Below are 21,920 nucleotides of genomic sequence, written 5' to 3'. Positions count from 1 at the left end.
TCACGGTTGCTCTGGGCTGTACCTGAGCAAGTAAACAACAAATCAGGCCAGGAAATTGAATTTAAAAAAAATGGAAGTCTGAGCTTAAAAAGACTGAGCAATTGGTAACTTGTTTTCAAAGTATGGCTTTCTCCTAGGCACTTAAAAAACATGCTGAAACTGGGGTAAGAAATTCAAATCTGACTGTTGATCCTCTTTAATCAGTAACAGGGGAAGAAATGTAATGCTATTCAGCATTGTCTATGCAGCCTTTTATGCTCATCTTGTCAGTATTGGCAACAACCAGTATTTGATAATCGGCTGAAGTACACTAAAACTGTCTCATAACGTGCAACCATTTAGCCTGAAAATGCGCTTCTGCAAGTTTTCGATCTAAACATTAAATAACAGACCCCAACAAAAAGTCATCAAGCGATAAATTGCAAACATAAACAGGGTGATAGGGAGAATGTGATTGTTAAACGCCACACCATGCACCTTTCCAAAAGCAAACACCTGCACAAGACAAAGCATGTAGTTTAATATAAAGCAAGAACATCCCAAGGCAATGCTGAGGTTTGAAGTTTCAGGCGGCGCACTGCTTCAACAGAAAGAGGACAAAATATGCAAAGCTTAGCAATGGCTATAATGCAAATTTAGGCAAAGCAGAAAAGAATGTGAAATCTCCTGGCAATCTTAAACTAGATTAATGGTGAGCCGAAAGTAGGTTTAAATAATGTGGTGAAAGGAAAATGATACCAAATGTTTCAGTCTCCAAATATAAATTTGTCTTTTAACTCGTTGCATGTACATCCATTTGAAAAACAACAGCTAAAGCCAATCCATTCAGTAATATGCAGAAATTTGTACTTAATGGGTTGTAAAACAGTTTAATCAACTCTTCACCTAAAACGTCCACTGGTCACTACAACTGCTGTAGAAATCACCTGATGACCACAGTCAACTAACATTTTTATTTTTCAAAAAAGAGAAAGGATTAACCAAGTTTGAAAGGAAAATACCTTCTAGAATACCAATTGAGATTTATGTTAAAAAGAGGTGGAAATTATCACATCCGGTAAATACAACTTTTAAAGGTGGAATATTTACCAAGTGCAATAAATACCTCATTATGCAGAGTACTTTGCAGGGGCAAAATGCAGCTTAACCCTACTACTACGTTTCCTTTTCTGGGAATCTGTACCTAATAGATTTCATCCTCATTACTATTGAACTGCTCAGAAATTGAATCAAAATGCAAAGTGCAATTTGCATAGGGATTGATATTCCGCCAACCACTTCAATCATAGCAGTGAGTAAGAAAGGAAGCAGCACCCTCTGCAAAATACTCAGTAATTAAATATATTTCCAATCTTAAAAGTTTTTTTTCTACTTTCAAAGTATAAAGAATGTGTAAGATTGCAAAGGATTAAAGGTCTATCCACAAAACAATAGAACTCCATTTTACACAGTTGAGATACTGTCATAGGTTTGTCAAACTACTAACACTGAAATGTACCATCTAAGTCTTGGGCTTCGAATCATTCACTCTCAATAAATGTCTAAGTAACTCTTAGTTGAATAAACTTTTGCTCCGCAAATAGCCGCCTGATAAAATATCTGGAAAGGTAGGCACAAACCTTGTAAATAGTATACATTCCTTTTTAATAGCTGTGCATATGACAATCCACATAAAACTCTTACACTTCATAGCCTTTAAATTATCAATTCCTAGGAGATCCAAAATCGTATGCAGCTATAAATTTTGCGAAGAACACTTGATTTCCCCTTTTTATCTCATGCGCCTCGTCCTGCCATGACTGTCTCTACACTGCACCACATTGCACTAAGTTACAAAAATGAACATAGATATAATGAACCCAAAGCTCAACCATCAAGTTATTTTGGTTAAGTAATGTGAAGGTGCCTAAATATTACAATAGTAGGCATTCTCTCCTTAGTACCTATGTTACAAAACTCCTCCACATTGCCATTAACTGACATAAGATTGCCAAACAAACAATTAAGCAGCAACATCATTCTTTAATTCTGTCTTTGTACTGGACTAACTGAAAGAACGTCCTGGAAGTCCACTCTAACTCTACTGTATTGGTTGCAAAATGTAGGAGTAGTCACATGGCAGCTCACTTCACCTCTGCTTTTCAGGGGGTGTTCCAATAAATCAACAGCCTTTAGCTTAACCCTGGGTGAAATAAGAATGGCAAAATGTGTCAGCCTATCTGTAACAAAATAGAAACTTGGTATACAGGACATCTGACTCCACTATGTGCCATAAAAAGAACAAACTGCATTGTGTGTTCAATGCACACTCTCTGATCTTCTAATGTCTAAACTGTCTTGATAATGCTTTTCTAAAAATAGAAATGACTAAAACAGGTCCAAAAAGTGCCTATTACGTGTTTAATAATCTGTATTTTTACATAAAATAACTAAAATTCGGTAAAGCATCAGTGCTTGCATGGTAGTGGTGGTCACTTTCACAGATTTAATCTAAATTAAACTTATTTACATATTCCTTGGTTGTGTTGAAAATTTGTCAAGGATCTAATACTCCAAGATCTAAGAATAAATAAAGGAATGACTTCTGTAGGTTTTGAAAAAAGAAATGTAGGCTGTGGGGCTTCTAAAAACGTTGTCAGATACTGACTTCATACCCTTTCTGCAGAGAGCGGATTTGAAGTTTTGTGGCAAGCTTCACCTCACTTTGTCTTGATTTGTGGCTCTCCATGGAGGAAGACTTGGAGAATGGCAAAAACAAGCGGGCTGCTCTTTTAGCTCATAAAGCCAGAAAACAATCCCTTCAGAGGGTTAAAAATAATGCTAAGGATAGAAGTAATAAGTGAAAACTACTAATGAAGATAGTTTAGTCGTAAAGCAACACTCCGAGCATAGCTACATTTCTTAACAGTTCTACTGCAAGAATTTTAGAACCCAGGTCCAATACCTTATCTTGTAATGGGTGTTCTAATGTTTTATTCCAAGTATATAAAAGGACTTCAAATACCAAGAACAGAATTCAACGTCAGTGCATCATCACATAGTAGGAATGTTTTCATGGCCCGGTTTTCACCCCCAATGATTACATTTCATAGAGGAACACTGTCCCAGATATTGGTTTTCAGCACTGCTGAGCCTTTAACAAATATTCTTTTTAGTAACTCTTTTGCATAAAGTCTTGGCTTGTTTGAAGACCATGCACATATAGGCAGAAAACAAAACAGTTTTTGTTCAGCACAAAGTAAACAGTTTAGAAGTCTATTATATTAATGTGCAAATCCATTAATGTCAAGACCCCTCTGCCAACAAGCCCAGTGGATTTTCCTAATTACGTTATTTTTCACTAAAGCTCCAATGCATTGTAGAGGTATATAGAGACCACTCAAAGCAGAAACAAGCATCAAAAGCACTGGTGAGGGAGGCCCTTACAAGTGACCACACTACAACATAATAAATAAGGGATGCCCCACGTGATCCCTTTCCAAACCTCATTTTTCTTTAAACTGTGTAAACAAATGGAGTTTGCAGTACGTATAATTGAGGCCATTAATGGATGTCACCTGCACTGCATTATCACTGGTAAAGCTATAATCTCCTTAGGTTTGTTATTGGCACTGTGTCAGGATTAAGGGGAGGTTACCGTGATGCCACAAGGTTTACATGCTGGGATGAATAGTACTAAAATATTAGACTTCTTTAATACACAAGATCACCCATACATTTTCTCGATATGTAGACTTATTCAGGGTTGCCTCTATCACTGTGATGACCCAAATGCTATATAACTGATATGGAGCTGAACATTCTAATGGCAACGCCTGTAAACCTTCAAACTGGAAAGCAACAAGAGTTCTGCAAGTCATCTGGAAAAGATATGCCGATTGAAGCAGTTTTCTGGTTTATTATTATAGCACAAGATATAATGATTTATTTATTGTTTTACCATTTCAGTAACACCTTATGTGTTATATAGATTTATCTTTCAAGTTATTTTTCCTGTTTAAATTATGGATTATTTTTATTTATTGTTGTTTTTGTTTATGGTGTTTAGTTGTCGCACATCACTAGGCTTTCCTTTGTTTTAAAAATAAATAAAGGGAAGAGATGTTTGTAGGTAGGATTTCTTTATTGTTCTCTGTTATATGATGTAATCACATCCTGTAAAGCCATTAGTTCTCTGGGTGTTCTCTACTGGAACCTAATTTGTAATGATTTGAAATGTGGATTCGTTATTTAGATTCCTTGGGCACTTTGTACAGGTTATAGTCAATATGTATTCCTGAATACATTTCCTTTATTTATTTTGGAGCATTTCTTCCAACGTTACAAATTTGGAGTCAAGCGGGTTGCCATCCTCTGGACCTGTGCTACCTACATGACTTTCACTATGTTGTGGGTGTTTCCCACTATATGGAGGTACTGTTTTTTCTGTTATATTCGAGGGCCCAGGGGCTGTGTGAGCGGAGCCTTGTGTATCCGCGTTTACAAAGCACCACTAATTCGCTTAGCAGAAAAGGCTTTGGTAATTTTCCTGATTTTTACAGTTACCGCTGCACTGAGCTCAAGCGATATCCTTGCATGCACAGCTGTTGGGTGGCTGATTTCTGTGGCCACACACATGCAGCTACTCACAAGCTGAAGACTCGGCTATTCATGGAGCACGAGTGGAGTGAAAAGCTTGAACGGCTAATTACAAAGTGATAGCGGAATGGAAAGCTTGTGAGCGCACACTTGTTTCTATAAGCCGTTCCCTCGCAGCTCTACTCACATTACTGAGATATAATCCTATCTCTCTCCTCTGTAGGTACTTCGACTGCATCCATTTCAGTTTCTTGGAAAGAAACAGCATCAACCTGCTGATCACAGTGATCAGCATGCTGTTTCTCTAGTTCAGGTATCTCCAACCAGTAGATCTCGAGCTACAAGAAGTTCACAGAGACATTCAGGGTAGCTCAGGACCTTGAGTTCAATTTTAAATAAGCACAGGGTCACATTTCCTTTTTGAAGTTAGGGAAAGACTGTGTTTATTTTACATTTTCATCTTCAGGCTGCAGATAGCGGAGCCTGATAAAAAGCAGTTCTGTAATCAGATCTTTGACCCAGAGCATAGAGGTGAACAACTAAAAGTCCACGTCAACTCAACATTGGAGCATGAAAACAAAACAATGTTTCTGAATGCTTTTAAATGGTAGAAAGTTAAAATGGAGTGATCTTAACAATTAAGTTAGCTCTCCATTGTAGCTGCATCCCATTTCGAAGTGTTGCATTTACAGACAGCAGGCGACCACCTGCTCCCAGTGGCCAGTAGACACTGTGCCATATTTATATTATAACCTAAAAATACTGTCATTTTTTCGAATAGGAGAGATTTAAAGTGAATAAATGTATTTATATGAAAAGTTGAGCCAACGTTTTTCTCCACTTTCAATTAAGCCAATTACGTCTTAATATTTTATGAAGCATGTTTCTTCACTTCAAATTCCTCCTGTTTACACAAATGGCTGTATTTTTCTGTTATAAATATGGCACTGTGTCAACAGGCCACTGGGTGCAAGATGCCAGCTTTTAGTAAACGCAACATTTTGAAATGGGAGAACATTAAATGATGTGTTCCATAGAATCCATAAAACAAAATTAGCTCTTCAGTTTAATTTTCTCCCATTTCAAAGTGTGGCATTTACACAAAGCAGGAATCTTGCTTTCACTGGCTAGAAAACACGGTGTCATATTTAAAACTGAAAAATGCTGCTATTTTTTTAAGTGGGAGAAATTTCAACTGCAGAAAAATGTTCCATATTATGAACATTGTTCTGCACTTTAAAAAATCTTCTAGAAAAAAAAGAAAGAAAAAAAAAAGGTTGTATCTTTGTGTTCTAAATGCAACAGTGCCACATTTGCTGAAAGCTAAGTCCTGTGCCACAAGTACATGACAGGCTTTCATTCACTGATACACATATATTCCATTCATACGCACACGTTCATACATCCCGAAAAGACCATGCTCAAGCTGACACAAATGGAAGCCCTGTAATAGTGCCCCTACTCAAATTATTTTGTTCAAACCTTAGTCTTTGGCTCTATAGGCATTAGGCTTAAAGTCAATGAAACTGGGCGTGTCTTGTAACATTGTTGAGTGGCTTGGCTTTCAGTAGCTCACAGTGATTTTCACTGATCAGAAATAGCTCTCACTACAGAAAAGGTCAGAGCCCCCTGTGCTATACCATGTAGAAAAACACCGTAGCCCTGCCTGGAATAAGTAGGAATCGGTCTGCATGTTTACAGCAAAGCACACACTAAGGACGGCCACTTACAGGTAAGGATCATGAAATATGCTCTCTGTGAAAAAATAATTGTGCCTATAAAACCTTGTGCATAAAAATGCAAAGCAACAAATGAAATAACTATTACCATACTCCAAATAAATGCTCGTTATGTCAATGCCAACTGAGGCATTCAGTAATGTGTAAAACAATGTCCATGGGAGGTACATTTCAAAAGATTTAATTGCTGCATGATGAAATTAAGTCTTGTACGTCCATAGGGTCTGTCCAGTCAGACTTCATACAGTTTTGTCAGATTAATGACACGTTTAACATCGAATTTCTAATCAATTTCGGAGACCGTAGCCCTTCATTGCCACATTCTGCAGGGTGACTACATAGCAGGTAGAATTTAGACTACACTTGAGAAAAGGTATACTAATTGCAGTGTAAACATTGTGACACAGGATAAAGAAATCTGAAAGTTGTGTGTAGGTAAACCTTGGAACAGCCTAAGATACATGTTATTAACAATACAAGTGTCAGCTGAGGCTCGAGCACTGTGTGGTGCTTTGTCTGAAGGTTGCAACTTTTCAACACTTCATCTGATTGGCAAATAATTATTTTAATCTCATCTCTGCAATGGAGCTGGACAGCTTAAAATATTTAAAAAACGGTATCTAAAAAGCACTGTTTTTCATTTTAGTATCATTAGCCCTTTTCAGCAGATTGGTAAGAATAGCAACAGTGAGTGTCCTGTTCCATGACAGATGAGTAGGACTACTAGCCACACCTGCTAGGGAAACTCCAAACCAACTGTACTACTGTAGCGTTTCAAAGAATTTGTTTTTTTCCTTTCCTTGTTAGAACTGTACGGGGAAGAGATTAATGCACGTATCAAGGTGGCTGGATGCTGCTCATTTATTGGTTATCCTTTTATCCATAAACAAGGTGTTCTTAAATAAGTGAAACCAACTCTTTTCATAGTTTTCTAGTTGGACATATAGTATACTTTAGATGATCTGAAAAATATATAAGCAAAATATTATTTGCTCTGTATTTTTAGATGCCTTGTCCACACAAACTGTATACCAATAAATTATTTCATTTTCAATACTTACGAGCTTACAAAAGTAACTTATGCTTTATTGTAACTTATTGTAGCAGTCCCAGTACACACATGTATATAGATATATATATATGGAAAATGTCACTTACCCAGTGTACATCTGTTCGTGGCATGGGATGTTGCAGATCCTGCCATCTAGTGTTGGGCTCGGAGTGTTACAAGTTGTTTTTCTTCGAAGAAGTCTTTTCTAGTCACGAGACCGAGGGACTCCTCCCTTTCGGCTCCATTGAGCATGGGCGTCGTCTCCATCTTAGATTGTTTTTCCCGCAGAGGGTGAGGTAGGAGTTGTGTATATAGTAAAGGTGCCCATGCAATGGAGTAAGTATGCATGTACATAATGTGTATAAAAGTTATATATATTTACAAATTTACAAGTTTCATCAACCTATAATGTACAATTTTCATCAACTTATAACGGCTACAGGCTCCCGGGGAGGCGGGAGGGCGCATGTGAATCTGCAGCATCCCATGCCACGAACAGATGTACACTGGGTAAGTGACATTTTCCGTTCAATGGCATGTGTAGCTGCAGATACACATGCTGTGCATAGACTAGTAAGCAGTTATCTCCCCAAAAGCGGTGGCTTAGCCTGTAGGAGTTGAAGTTGTCTGAAATAATGTTCGTAATACAGCCTGTCCTACTGTGGCCTGTTGTGTTGTTAACACATCTACACAGTAATGTTTTGTGAATGTATGAGGCGTAGACCATGTGGCTGCCTTACAGATTTCTGATATAGGTATATTTCCTAGAAAGGCCATTGTGGCACCTTTCTTCCTAGTGGAGTGTGCCTTTGGTGTAATAGGTAGATCTCTTTTTTCTTTAATATAGCAGGTCTGAATACATTTCACTATCTATCTGGCAATGCCTTGTTTGGATATTGGATTTCCTGCATGAGGTTTTTGGAAGGCTAGAAACAATTGTTTTGTTTTGCGAAATTGTTTTGTTCTATCGATATAGTACATTAGTGCTCTTTTAATGTCTAACGTATGTAAGGCTCTTTCGGCTACTGAGTCTGGTTGTGGAAAAAAGACTGGGAGTTCCACTGTTTGGTTTAGGTGGAACGGTGATATAACTTTTGGTAAGAACTTTGGATTTGTCCGGAGAGCCACTTTATTTTTATGTATTTGTATAAAGGTTTCTTGTATAGTAAATGCTTGTATTTCACTTACCCTTCTAAGAGATGTGATAGCTATTAGGAAGGCTACTTTCCAGGTTAAGTATTGTATCTCACAAGAGTGCATGGGTTCGAATGGTGGACCCATTAGTCGTGTTAATACAATATTGAGGTTCCACGACGGAACTGGTGTTCTCGGGGGTATGATTCTTTTTAAATCCTCCATAAATGCTTTGATGACTGGGATTCTAAAGAGTGATGTTGAATGTGTAATCTGCAGATAGGCAGATATTGCTGTGAGATGTATTTTAATGGAAGAAAAAGCTAGTTTAGATTTTTGTAAGTGTAATAAGTAGCTTACATTGTTTTTGGAGGAAGCATGTAGTGGTTGAATTTGATTATTATGGCAGTAATAAACAAACCTTTTCCATTTGTTTGCGTAACAATGTCTTGTAGTAGGTTTTCTAGCTTGTTTAATGACCTCCATACATTCTTGTGAAAGGTCTAAATTTCCAAATTCTAAGACTTCAGGAGCCAGATTGCTAGATTGAGCGATGCTGGATTCGGGTGTCTGATCTGTTCTTTGTGTTGAGTTAACAGATCTGGTCTGTTTGGTAGTTTGATAAGAGGTACTACTGACAGGTCCAGTATTGTTGTATACCATGGTTGGCAAGCCCAGGTTGGTGCTATTAGTTTGAGTTTGTTTTGACTCAATTTGTTTACCAGATAAGGAAGGAGTGGGAGAGGGGGAAAAGCGTAAGCAAATATCCCTGACCAACTAATCCATAACGCATTGCCCTTGGACTAAGGGTGTGGATACCTGGACACAAAGTTTTGGCATTTTGCGTTTTGTTTTGTTGCGAATAGGTCTATTTCTGGTGTTCCCCAGCGTAGAATGTAAGTTTGTAGTATCTGGGGATGAATTTCCCATTTGTGTGTTTGTTGGTGATCTCGACTGAGATTGTCGGCCAACTGGTTTTGAATCCCTGGGACGTACTGTGCTATTAGGCGAATGTGATTGTGAATCGCCCAATGCCAAATCTTTTGTGCTAAGAGACACAGTTGTGATGAGTGTGTCCCTCCTTGTTTGTTTAGATAATACATTGTTGTCATGTTGTCTGTTTTGACAAGAATGTGTTTGTGGACTATTAGCGGTTGAAATGCTTTCAATGCTAGAAACACTGCTAACAGTTCTAAATGATTTATATGCAGTTGCTTTTGTTGAACGTCCCATTGTCCCTGTATAATATGGTGGTTGAGGTGTGCTCCCCACCCTATCATGGAAGCATCTGTTGTGATCATGTATTGAGGCACAGGGTCTTGGAATGGCCACCCTTGGTTTAAATTTATAGCACTCCACCATTGAAGCGAGGAGTGTGTTTGGCTGTCTATCAACACTAGATCTTGAAGTTGACCCTGTGCTTGTGTCCATTGTGTTGCTAGACACTGTTGTAAGGGCCGCATGTGTAGTCTTGCGTTTGGGACAATGGCTATGCATGAAGACATCATGCCTAGAAGTTTCATTACCAACCTCACTTGATAGTGTTGGTTTGGGTACATGTTTAGTATTACATTTTGGAAGGCTTGTACCCTTTGTGGACTTGGAGAGGCAATCCCTTTTCTGGTGTTGATTGTTGCTCCTAAGTATTGTTGTATTGACACGGTTGTAGATGTGATTTTTGGTAGTTTATGGAGAACCCTAGTTTGTGAAGGGTTTCTATGACGTATTTGGTGTGTAGAAGACACTGTTGTTGAGTGCTGGTTTTTATTAACCAATCATCTAAGTAAGGGAATACGTGCATGTGCTGTCTCCTGATATGAGCAGCTATTACTGCAAGGCATTTTGTGAATACCCTTTGACCTCTGCACCTGACCTGACCGGCTCTGAGCTGCTGCTGTGGTAAAACTTTGGGGTTGCCTTGAACGCCCAATGGTGGGCTGCCTATGCCCAGGAACTGAGACTTGTAAGTGTCTTACTTACCTCACAATCTAACCAATACTTACCTCCCCAGGAACTGTTGATTTTTGCACAGTGTCCACTTTTAAAATAGCTTTTTGCCATTTTTACAAAGACTGTATATGATATTGCTTTTATTCAAAGTTCCTAACTTACCTGTGTGGAGTACCTTGCATTTTATGTATTTACTTCAAATCTTGAACCTGTGGTTCTTAAAATAAATTAAGAAAATATATTTTTCTATATAAAAACTATTGGCCTGGAGTTATGTCTCAGTGTGTGTTCCTCATTTATTGCCTGTGTGTGTACAACAAATGCTTAACACTACCCTCTGATAAGCCTACTGCTCGACCACACTACCACAAAATAGAGCATTAGAATTATCTAATTTTGCCACTATATTACCTCTAAGGGGAACCCTTGGATTTCTTACTTTGAAATAGTATATACAGAGCGAACTTCCTACATCTAGGGTCTTTTTAAAGTGAAGTAAAATGTATTAACATATGTAAAGCCAACACTCCACAGGCAGCCAACCCCACGCTGTGCACATGCCAACCCCACACTGCGCAGGGCCTTTGAAAGTGTGTGACGAGGGCTGGCCACAAGGCCTGGCCTGCAGCTAGACCATGCCCAACCTCCCCAGAGGCAGCCAACCCCATGCTGTGCAGGACCTTTGGCTTTGCATTGCAGGGGGGGTTGGCCACAGGGCCTGGCCTGCAGCCAACTCAGTATTCTCCACTAGCCACCCCACCACAGGCAGCCAACTTCATGCCACAGGCAGTCTTTGGCAACATGGCATAGGGTTGGCCTTTGTGCCCATAGGACTCCATCCCATGGGGCCAAAATATTTTAAAGGAGGAGGAGAGTAGTACCCCTCCCCAGGCCTTTATAAGCCCTGAAGACCATGTCCTCCTAGGGTCAAAGTCAACAAAAAAAGGAGGGGGGCCACGCACCAACCCCCCGCCCCATGCCTTAAAAGGCCCTGAGGTCCCCATCCCCCCAATATTGAAAACTAAGGAGATAGGGCTGGGTGGCCCCCTACCGAGCCTTCTGCGGCTCCGGGGGTCAACTATAATAATTGGGAGAGGGACCATGCCACCCCTCCCTTGAGTCTCATTAGGTCCCAGGCACCCCATCCTCTGAGGCCTTACCTTATTTTAACACTCTCTGAGCTTATTTTGGCCCGGGGTCCCTATCCCCAAGGGATCTCTATATAACAGATTGCCCCGGTGCACCCACCAACAAACAACTTGGGGGCTGCCAAACCACAGGCCCCTGCGGCACCAGCTGGTTCCCAACCATGATGCAGGAGCCGGGAATGCTCCCGCCCATAGGGAGAAGCTGCTTTTTGCATGCTTCATCCGGGCAGGAGCAACTAACTATCCTAACTATAATTACTCCGTGGCGACCACCACTTGGTGCAAGATATGGAAAATGTCACTTACTCAGTGTACATCTGTTTGTGGCATGTTCTGCTGCAGATTCACATGCTGTGCATATGGATTCCGACATCTAGTGTTGGGCTCGGAGCGTTACAAGTTGTTTTTCTTCGAAGAAGTCTTTTACAGTCACGGGATCGAGTGACTCCTCCTCTTCGGTTCCACTGCGCATGGGCATCGACTCAATTGTTAGATTGTTTCCCCGCAGAGGGTAAAGGAAGGAGCAATAGAGTACATAGGTATAAAGTAAGAGATGTCCATGCAAATGTAAATTTATATACAAATGTGTTAACTTAAACTACAGGCTTCCGTGGAGGACGGAGGGTGTATGTGAATCTGCATCAGAACATGCCACGAACAGATGTACACTGGGTAAGTGACATTTTCCGTTTGATGGCATGTGTAGCTACAGATACACATGCTGTGCATAGACTACAAAGCAGTTTGTCCTCTCAAAAAATAGCGGTGGCTAGCCTGTAGGAGTTGAAGTTGTTTGAAGTAATGTTCTTAGAACAGCTTGACCTACTGTGGCTTGTTGTTGTGATAATACGTTTACACAGTAGTGTTTAGTGAATGTATGGGTTGTTGACCATGTAGCTGCTTTACATATTTCAGCCATTGGTATATTCCCTAAAAAAGCCATTGTTGCACCTTTCTTTCGTGTAGAATGTGCTTTGGGAGTAATTAAAAGCTGTCTTTTTGCTTTGATATAGCATGTTTGGATGCACCTTACAATTCATCTTGCTAAACCCTGTTTTGATATCGGATTGCCTGTATGTGGTTGTTGGAAAGCTACAAAGAGTTGTTTAGTCTTTCTAAATTCTTTAGTTCTGTCTACATAGTTCGTTAAAGCTCTTTTGATGTCCAATGTATGTAGAGCTTTTTCTGCCACAGAATCTGGCTGTGGAAAGAAGACTGGCAGTTCCACTGTTCGATTAATATGAAATGGCAATACAACTTTTGGTAGAAAGTTTGGATTTGTTCTTAGTACAACTTTATATTTGTGTACTTGGAACAAAGGTTCCTTAAGAGTAAAGGCTTGGATTTCACTTACTCTTCTTAAAGAAGTAATTGCCACTAGGAAGGCAACTTTCCATGTTAGAAATTCAATTTGACACGAGTGGCATTGGCTCAAATGGTGGACCCATAAGTCTTGTAAGCACTATATTTAGATTCCAAGATGGAACTGGCGGTGTTCTGGATAGAATGATGCGTTTTAAGCCTTCCATGAAAGCTTTAATGACAGGAACTCTAAATAAGGAGCTGTGCTGTATATTTTGTAAATATGCTGAAATTGCAGACAGATGTATTTTTATGGAAGATAATGCTAAATTTGATTTTTGTAAATGAAGTAGATAGCATACAATATCTCGTATTGATGCTGTAAGAGGGTCTATATTTTTAGATTGACAGTAATATACAAATCTTTTCCATTTGTTTGCATAGCACTGTCTAGTAGTGGGTTTTCTTGCTTGTTTAATAACTTCCATAAATTCTGATGGGAGTTGTAAATATCCAAACTCTATGACCTCAGGAGCCAAATTGCTAGATTGAGAGCATTGGGATTTGGATGTCTGATTTGACCTCTGTTTTGTGTCAACAGACCTGGTATGCATGGGAGTTTGGAGTGTGGTACTACAGATAGAGCTAGTAATGTTGTGTACCACTGCTGACGTGCCCATGTTGGTGCTATGAGTATCATGTTGAGTGAAGTTTGATGCAACTTGTTGACTAGAAACGGAAGGAGTTGGACAGGGGGGAAAGCATACCCAAATATCCCTGACCAACTGATCCATAGAGCATTGCCCTTGGATAGGGTATGTGGGCGTCTGGATGCGAAGTTTTGGCATTTTGTGTTTTCGCTTGTTGCGAACAGGTCTATGTTTGGTGTTCCCCACTTTTGAAGTACATGAGGATGAATCTCCCTTTTGTGAGTTTGTTTGTGATTTCTGCTGAGGATACCTGCCAACTGATTGTCTATCCCTGGGATGTACTGTGCTAATAGATGAATTTGGTTGTGGATTGCCCATTTCCAATATTTTGGGGCTAGAAGGGACAGTTGGGATGAATGTGTCCCTCCCTGTTTGTTGAGATAATACATGGTTGTCATGTTGTCTGTTTTGATAAGAACATTCTTCTGTGTGAGAAGAGGTTGAAAAGCTGAGGGCTAGAAATGACAGCTAATAACTTCAAGTGGTTTATGTGTAGCAGTTTCTGTTTGACATCCCATTGTCCTTGAATGTTGTGATTGTTTAGGTGAGCTCTCCAACCAATCATTGATGCATCTGTTGTAATTATGGTCTGAAGCACAGGGTCTTGAAATTACCGCCCCTTGATTAGATTGGTAGAATTCCACCACTGAAGGGACATATATGTTTGGCGGTCTATCAACACTAGATCTTGGAGTTGACCATGTGCCTGTGATCATTTTTGTGCAAGGCACTGTTGTAAAGGCTGCATGTTTAATCTTGCATGTGGAACAATCGCAATGCACTATGCCATCATTCCTAAAATTTTCATGACAAATCTTACAGTGTATCGGTTGTCTTTGTGGAATTAGATTTTGGAAAGCTTGTATCCTTTGTTTGTTTGGATATGCTAGAGCTTGTTGAGTATTTAGTATCGCACCTAAATACGGTTGTAGTTGTGCTGGTTGAAGGTGTGATTTATGGTAGTTTATTGAGAAACCTAGTGTGTGTAAGGTTTGTATTACATAACGTGTATGATTTTAGCATTGTGTACGACTGCTTGATTTTATTAGCCAATCATCTAGATATGGAAAGACATGTTTATGTTGTCTTCTTAGGTAAGCTGCCACTACTGCCAAGCACTTTGTGAATACCCTTGGCGCTGTTGTTATTCGAAAGGGTAACACTTTGAACTGGTAGTGTTTTCCTTGGATGAAAAACCTGAGGTATTTTCTGTGGGCAGGATGGATGGGTATGTGGAAAATACGCATCCTTGAGGTCTACAGCTGTCATAAAACCTCATTTTTGTAGCAGTGGGATAACATCCTGTAAAGTTACCATGTGAAAAAGTTCTGACAGGATGTAAAGATTGAGGGGCCTGAGGTCTAATATTGGCCCGCGGTTGCCATCTTTTTGGGGAATTAGAAAGTATAGTGAATAAACTCCTGTTCCTATCTGAGACTGTGCAACTAACTCTATTGTTTGTTTGAGTAGCATAGATTTGACCTCTTGTAACAGAATTGTGTGTTCTGTGGTTAGTTTGTGAAACCTTGGTGGAATAGTTGGAGGAATGTTTATCAATTCCAGGCAATAACCATTGCGGATAATTGATAGCACCCAGTTGTCTGTGGTGATATTTTGCCAATGTGTGTGGAACTGTTGTAGTCTTCCCCCCACAGGAGAGGTGTGGAGTGGAAGACAGTGAGGGAAGTCACTGTTTTGGGTGTGTTTCAGGCTGCTTAGAGGTCTGGAATGTTCCTCTATTTCTAGAGGATTGTCCTCTATATGTGCTTCTAAATCCACATTGTTGGTACTGTGTTTGGTAGGCTGTTTTGTTTGGGAGGTTAATGCCTCTGACAGCTGTGGTTTGAAACCACCTCGAAACTGAGTTTTACGAAATGACCCTCTATATGGTGTAGAATAGAGTGCACCCATTGCCTTGGCTGTGTCGGAGTCTTTTCGTAGCTTTTCTATTGCTGTGTCTACTTCTGGCCCAAAAATATATATATATTTATTTATTTTTTTTAATCGAAGGGCATGTTTAACACAGCCTGTTGTATTTCTGGCTTGAATCCAGAAGATCAGAGCCATGCAAGTCTACGAGGAGTGACTGCTGTGTTGACACTCCTTGCAGCTGTATCTGCTGCATCTAGGGCAGATCTTATTTGGTTATTTGTAATAGCTTGCCCTTCTTCCACTTCCTGTTGAGCCCTTTTTTGGTGTTCTTTGGGGAGATCCTGTATTATATCTTGCATCTCGTCCCAATGGGCTCTATCATAACAAGCTAGTAGTGCTGTAAATTTGCTATTCTCCATTAGTTTGCTACTTGGGATGTAACCCTTTTTCTTGCAGCATCGAATTTTCCGCTTTCCTTATCAGGAGGGAGTGCGTCTGCTAAAGACTGGCAATTTGCTCTCTTCCTGGCAGCACTAGCCACAATTGAATCAGGTGGTACCTGATGGGTGATATAATCAGGGTCAGAAGGTGCAGGTTTGTGCTTTTTTTCTATTCTAGGTGTTATAATGCGTGCTCTCACCGGCTCGTTAAAAATTTGATCTGCATGTTTTACCATGCCTGGGAGCATCGGGAAGCATTGGTATCTAGAATGAGTTAAGGATAATGTATTGAATAAAAAATCCTCTTTTAGTGGTTCTGTGTGCATTGTAACCCCATTATAGGATGCAGCCCTAACTGACTTGGTTTTATACAGTAATATCTTCAGGTGGCGATGGTTTAGAGGGGTAGCTGTCTGGATCGTTGCTTGGGATGGGATCAGGGTCATAAGATCTCATGGATCAACAGTGTCCTGTTGTGAGTCATAGGAATGAGTTGGAGAATGCATTGGTGTAGGGCTTATCTGAAGAGAGGTAGGTGGGTGTGGAGAATGAGGAGGAGAAGACTGAGGCGGTGCTGGCTTCTCTTTCTGTTTTGGCACTTTAGCAGGGGGCTGCATAGTGTCCAATTCCTCCTGAAGTGCCAGCTTTCGCTTTGTTTTTAAAGGAGGTGCTGTGATAATTATCCCTGTTTCTTTATGGATGTGGATCCTGGACTGCCTCTCATCCATAATTTGAAGTACTGGTTCGACCTCTGGCTCCTCCTCAGAGGTTTTCTGGCTTTAAGTCTTTTAGAAAGTCTGTGTTCCTCTGAATATGCCATTTTTTTCAGCTCCGAAATGTGTTTTTTCAGGATCGAAAATGATGAGGAAGGTCTCGGCTCTGAAACAGGTTTTCTTATTTTCGACTCCGAAAATTGCTGTTTACTGGAGTCTGAAATGGAGCTTTTTGCCGACTCTGAGGTTTTCGGAGGGGTGGCCTTTTTCGATGCCGAACTGGAGGGTCGATCACCGACAGTCTTTTTTCGGGCCAAGCCATGGCCTTCCGGCAGTGGCACACCCAAGGCCTTCTGTTTTTTGTTATGTGAGGTTGCAGGGGCAGACGTACTCACATGCTGGCCGGTTGTGACGGGTCTGTCCTCCTCAGATTCTTACTCTGACTCCGAATCTCTGACTGAGACTGCTACCTCTGACTGAGACCGCTGTCTACAGTAGTTCTTCTTCGACGTTGAAATGTTCTCCACTCTTCGACACCATTTCGAGCCTTCTTGCTCTTCTGTCTCTTGAAGTCTTTTTTGATCGGAAAGGATCGACAGGCCTCGCAGTTTTCCTCCTGATGGTCTAGAGAAAGGTAGAGGTTGCAAATCAGATGCTGGTCTGTGTATGGGTACTTCGCGTGGCACCATGGCAGAATCGGAATGGAGTCCGATCCATGAGTCTCTCCACAAGGTTTGCTGAATAGGCCCGTGTTGGGCGTGCGCGCCCGAAGGGCAAACAAAGTTGTTTCCCGACGGTACTGCTGTGTCGATGGAAGATTATTAACGCGATCGATGCAATACTGACGAAAATAAAGTTTTCCCGAATTGAAATCTCGGAGCGAGAGTTAACACGTCAGAACCCGACGGCAGAAAGAAAATCTAACAATGGAGTCGATGCCCATGCGCAATGGAACTGAAGAGGAGGAGTCACTTGATCCTGTGTCTCTAAAAGACTTCTTTGAAGAAAAACAACTTTTAACACTCTGAGCGCAACACTAGATGTCGGAATCCATGTGTACAGCATGTGTATCTGCAGCTACACATGCCATTGAACATATATATATACATACACACACACACATACACATATACCCACAAATACATAGACACATGCTACCTCATAAGAAAAATATGAACTTTAGGTGGGTTACAAATGACAGCTACAACTCTAATTATAAATCAATGGACTACCTATTTGTGGGGTAAAAAGGTTAATTCAATATAAATGTATGGACATCCAAGGAAACTAGAAATCAAGGATTTGGAGAGAACATTTATTAGTATGCATTACGTGTTTGGACAGTTTTACTTCTGCATGTCATTGCAAGGTGTCCAAATTGTGGCCCCAAGTTTACTTGTTTGTAAAATATGAAGATTAATCTTATGACAATATTTACATTTATTCTACAAGTTATATGTTTTTGTAATTTTGTTTTGTTATTGTAATGTAAATTAATAATGACTGGTTGATAATAAGATGGTGGTACTTTTGAAAAGAAAAACTTGGATTTGGCTAATAAGATATACATGCTTTCAAAACATTTTCACCTCCAATGTGTTTTAAAGTTATGCAATAGATTTTAACTAAGATGATAATATCAATATTGATGTACTGAAAGCTAAATGCCTTCACTATTTGTTAATCTAGCTACTATTATATAGGTGTTTTGAAATAACTTGCAATTATATAAACACAAACCCCTGCAACAAAGACCTATCAGCTTTTTACGGTCTGGTTTGCTAGCGCAGCTGTTGCCAAACAGTTATATGAGCATCACTGGAGAGGGGCTTTTGGCTGCCCCGACAGGGTAGGAGCTAGGAGTACATATTTTGACTAGGCAGATGTGTGCTTCCACAAAAAGGTCTTATCCTCCGTCAACTGTGATCATTGTGTTTATTTAATCCAGTGGCCTAAGCTTGAACTTCAAGAGGTACATACAAGACATTATAATGCTACTGAAGTGTCCTAGTTAACTAGATAATTTGTGTTGTTTTTCTGATGCACCCACAGATTGGAGTGGGGCAGTCATTAACTTACATGGAACTGTCGCTTGACCTTTAAATCTTCACCGATGATATTCTACAGTTCTTTGTGTCAGCACACATATTCATTCCCATGCCCTTTACTTATAATGTTCAACACTACCATACAGCAACCGTTTAAGGCCAGCTGTTTGGGCATTGCCAATGCTTGTTTTTAAATGTCCTGACCAGCGCACAATTCTGCCACGTGACTTTAATGGCACTTCCTTGACCAAAAACACAACCAATCTTTTTGGACTTTGGAGGTCACCGAGAGGACCGTTCTCCGTGTGTGAATTTCAATAGTTTAGACACATTTTGGCAGAGTTAATTTGTAATTTCAACCTTTACATCAATATTAATGGTAGGAGCAATTGTATCAACTTAATAGGAGTCCCTGGCAAGTAGGCACATTAAAGTAAAAATTATTCCGTTAATTCATCTAAATACTATGACACATTCTGCTGTACAATGACGGCTATATTTGTCCAGGAAAGAACCAGTAAAATGGGAAGAAAAAAAAAAAGGCCGGGGAATATGTAATAGAAAATTATTAAATCTAAATCTGCAAGAATGAAAAAAAGTCAAACTTGGTTGCTGATGATAGAATACACATACGAAACAACGTATACATTAACAAAGGTTTTTTAACAAGCCTAGCCCTACTCTAACGTGCTCGCCACAAATTGCTGATTCTTAAGTAAAATGTAGTTCAATGCTTTGCTTGTATCCAGCGACAATGCCGAAAACAGCAGAATTTAAAATTAAATGTATCAGAAGAATTTTCCCTGGGTTATGTATTTTAACAAGTTTGCAACATGTTGTCCAATTTAAATGACTACATTTCTCCTCCCCTGGAAGAATTTTTCACAACTAAGGATGTAGTGCAAACTTTAGGCTCACCGTAAACCTTAATGACAAAGTTCCTGTAAATTTCCCACTGGTGGAAGCAGAATCCACATATGTAACAAAAATAAATTCAAAGAGGTGCAAAAGTTGCAAGACAATCAAAAGAGAGCAGAAAGACTTATGTAAAGTGTTGAGAGTACCTCGACTGCTGAAGCAATAAAAAGATCTGCTTGTGTTTAGTTGGTACAAAGAAAGCATAAGCACCTGAATCTTACATGCAACAAATGTTTAAAAGCATTAGATATAAGCTATCTGAAAATCCTTAAATATTTCTGGTGTTTAAGGGAAATAACCCAAGTTAAAACCATTGGTCTTTGCTGATAAGTGCCAACAACAATACTTTGAGAGAACATATCACCATGGCTTGTGGTCCACCTGGTCATACAGTAGATTGCCATTGTAAATAGTACATCCCTAAACAGAACATCCAAAAAGGGACACAATAATGCTTAACTCTGTTTTGCTCATCTAGGCCTTGGTCTTTATAGATTAACGCCATGCAAGGTGATTTTGTTAGTTAGTCAACAAACTTCAAAAATTATTTCAACACTTTGACTTCTGGCCTGTGCTTGCTCAATAGGAGCAGGGCATGTGTTGTAACCTTTTACAATTAGTTACAGAAAGTGGTTAATCATAGGGATTGAGAAAACATATCACCAAGTCACAGAACTAATTAACTATATTTAAAGAAGCTGGCTTCAAGTAATCAAACTACCATATCAATATCAACAGATAAACAATCTCACACATCTAAGCGGCAAGTTTAACCAAATGATCAGATAAACTTTAAGAGACAAAATTTGCAAGCCTGTAAAAAGTGAGGGTTGAAAAAACAATAACTTGAAATCTCTCTGCATGTACTGTGCCTACAAAAGTAGATTTGGAATACATCAGTTATAAATGGACACTGAAAAAATGACAAACATATGCACATGTATTACTTCTTATTTGATAACTATCTCAATGATGCAGACTAGTGGAGATGAAAAAGAAAGCAAAAACGAAACCAACACCTAAGCAAGGTATAACATGTAAATGTAACACAAAAATGCTTTCAATGTATCCCTGAGATAAACCTTTGAGTGCTCCAAATGTCAATATTTGTCAAACTCTTACTGACTTACACCATATTTGCTCATAAGATCAATTACAAACCTTCTAAGGGAATAACACTATTAAGTTGATGGTTTGAAGAAAAGAGCACATCATAATGAATTTTAAAAATTCACAGGCTGCAGAAGGCAATCATGCTCTGAGTGATTTCAAAAGCATGTTTGGTAATAAAAACGAACTTTTTTTCATATCCTTTTAAAAATACTCATGGCGTGTCAGCCTTAACAACTGTGTGATATTTTAACAGAGTGCATAACTAAAGGGATGCCTGTTCTGCCATTCACTTGATAAATTTGAGAGGAGTCAGTGTTCTTACATGGTCCTTATTCTACTGCTCCCAGAAGTAAGCATGTGCTTTTTTGCTACTCCAGTTTAAACTGGCAACTTGTAACCAGATTAACCATCACAAGACAGATAAACACAGGGCTTGTAAAAGTTGAAAGCCATCTGCCCAAAACAGAATAGTGCATTTTGTAAATGGCAAGAAGCCTTATCGCAAAGGGCATTCAAAGATGGAGTAAAAAGGAACACAAACGTTTTTTAAGTGTAAACCTTATTTTAAAGTGTAAACCTTATTTTTGTTATTTAAAAAATATATTACTGTAGCTAATCCCTATATTGACAATGCAATTAAAATATATATTTTTCTAGACTATGTACAAAAAGAAAGAACAGTACACAAGGGTCACTTGCCCAATAGCCAAAAAAGTAGAGTGAAAATGAACATGGTAGAGGAGGGAACAGTTGCACAGCAGAATGCTATAGAACTGGAACCCTCCATAGCTCCCTACAGGAAATAACCCTTTCAAGAAGAATAGCTTTTACCTGGACTGTGACAGAAACAGGTTCCACAGTCAGCTGAAACGGAGGGTAAGTAGGGAAGCAAGAGAATTTACTGAATGTGTGAGGTCTGAGGACTCTTATTGAGCAGTATACGATTCAATTCCTGTGATCATGACAGTGGCTCAGGAAAGAGATTCTAATTCCTTAATTAAGATGTCAAACAAATATCTCTTGGGCAAACAAAATGATATTAGAACAAAAAACTACATTAATTTCACAATTTGATTAGGTTTTTCAGTCAGGTGTTGCACTCAATGCTTAGTAATATTAAAGAATTTAATTTAGGCAGTTAGAAAATATCGGCTTTCATGAAGAAAGATGAAACATTACAAGATCACATGAGCAGCTGCTTTTT

The 21,920-nt window shown here is 39.4% G+C and overlaps 1 protein-coding gene across 8 annotated transcripts in view; it reads right to left on the bottom strand.

The window, feature by feature from the left end:
• HIPK1 (homeodomain interacting protein kinase 1) overlaps window positions 1-21,920 on the bottom strand; it is a 504,680-nt gene that overhangs the window by 40,912 nt on the left and 441,848 nt on the right. The gene's annotated exons all lie outside the window — the stretch shown is intronic.

Source organism: Pleurodeles waltl, chromosome 6, assembly GCF_031143425.1.
Source record: "Pleurodeles waltl isolate 20211129_DDA chromosome 6, aPleWal1.hap1.20221129, whole genome shotgun sequence".
In the NCBI taxonomy this organism is placed as follows: domain Eukaryota; kingdom Metazoa; phylum Chordata; class Amphibia; order Caudata; family Salamandridae; genus Pleurodeles; species Pleurodeles waltl.
The sequence above is the reverse complement of the archived record's forward strand: the minus strand, read 5'-3'. Positions and strand labels throughout refer to the sequence as shown.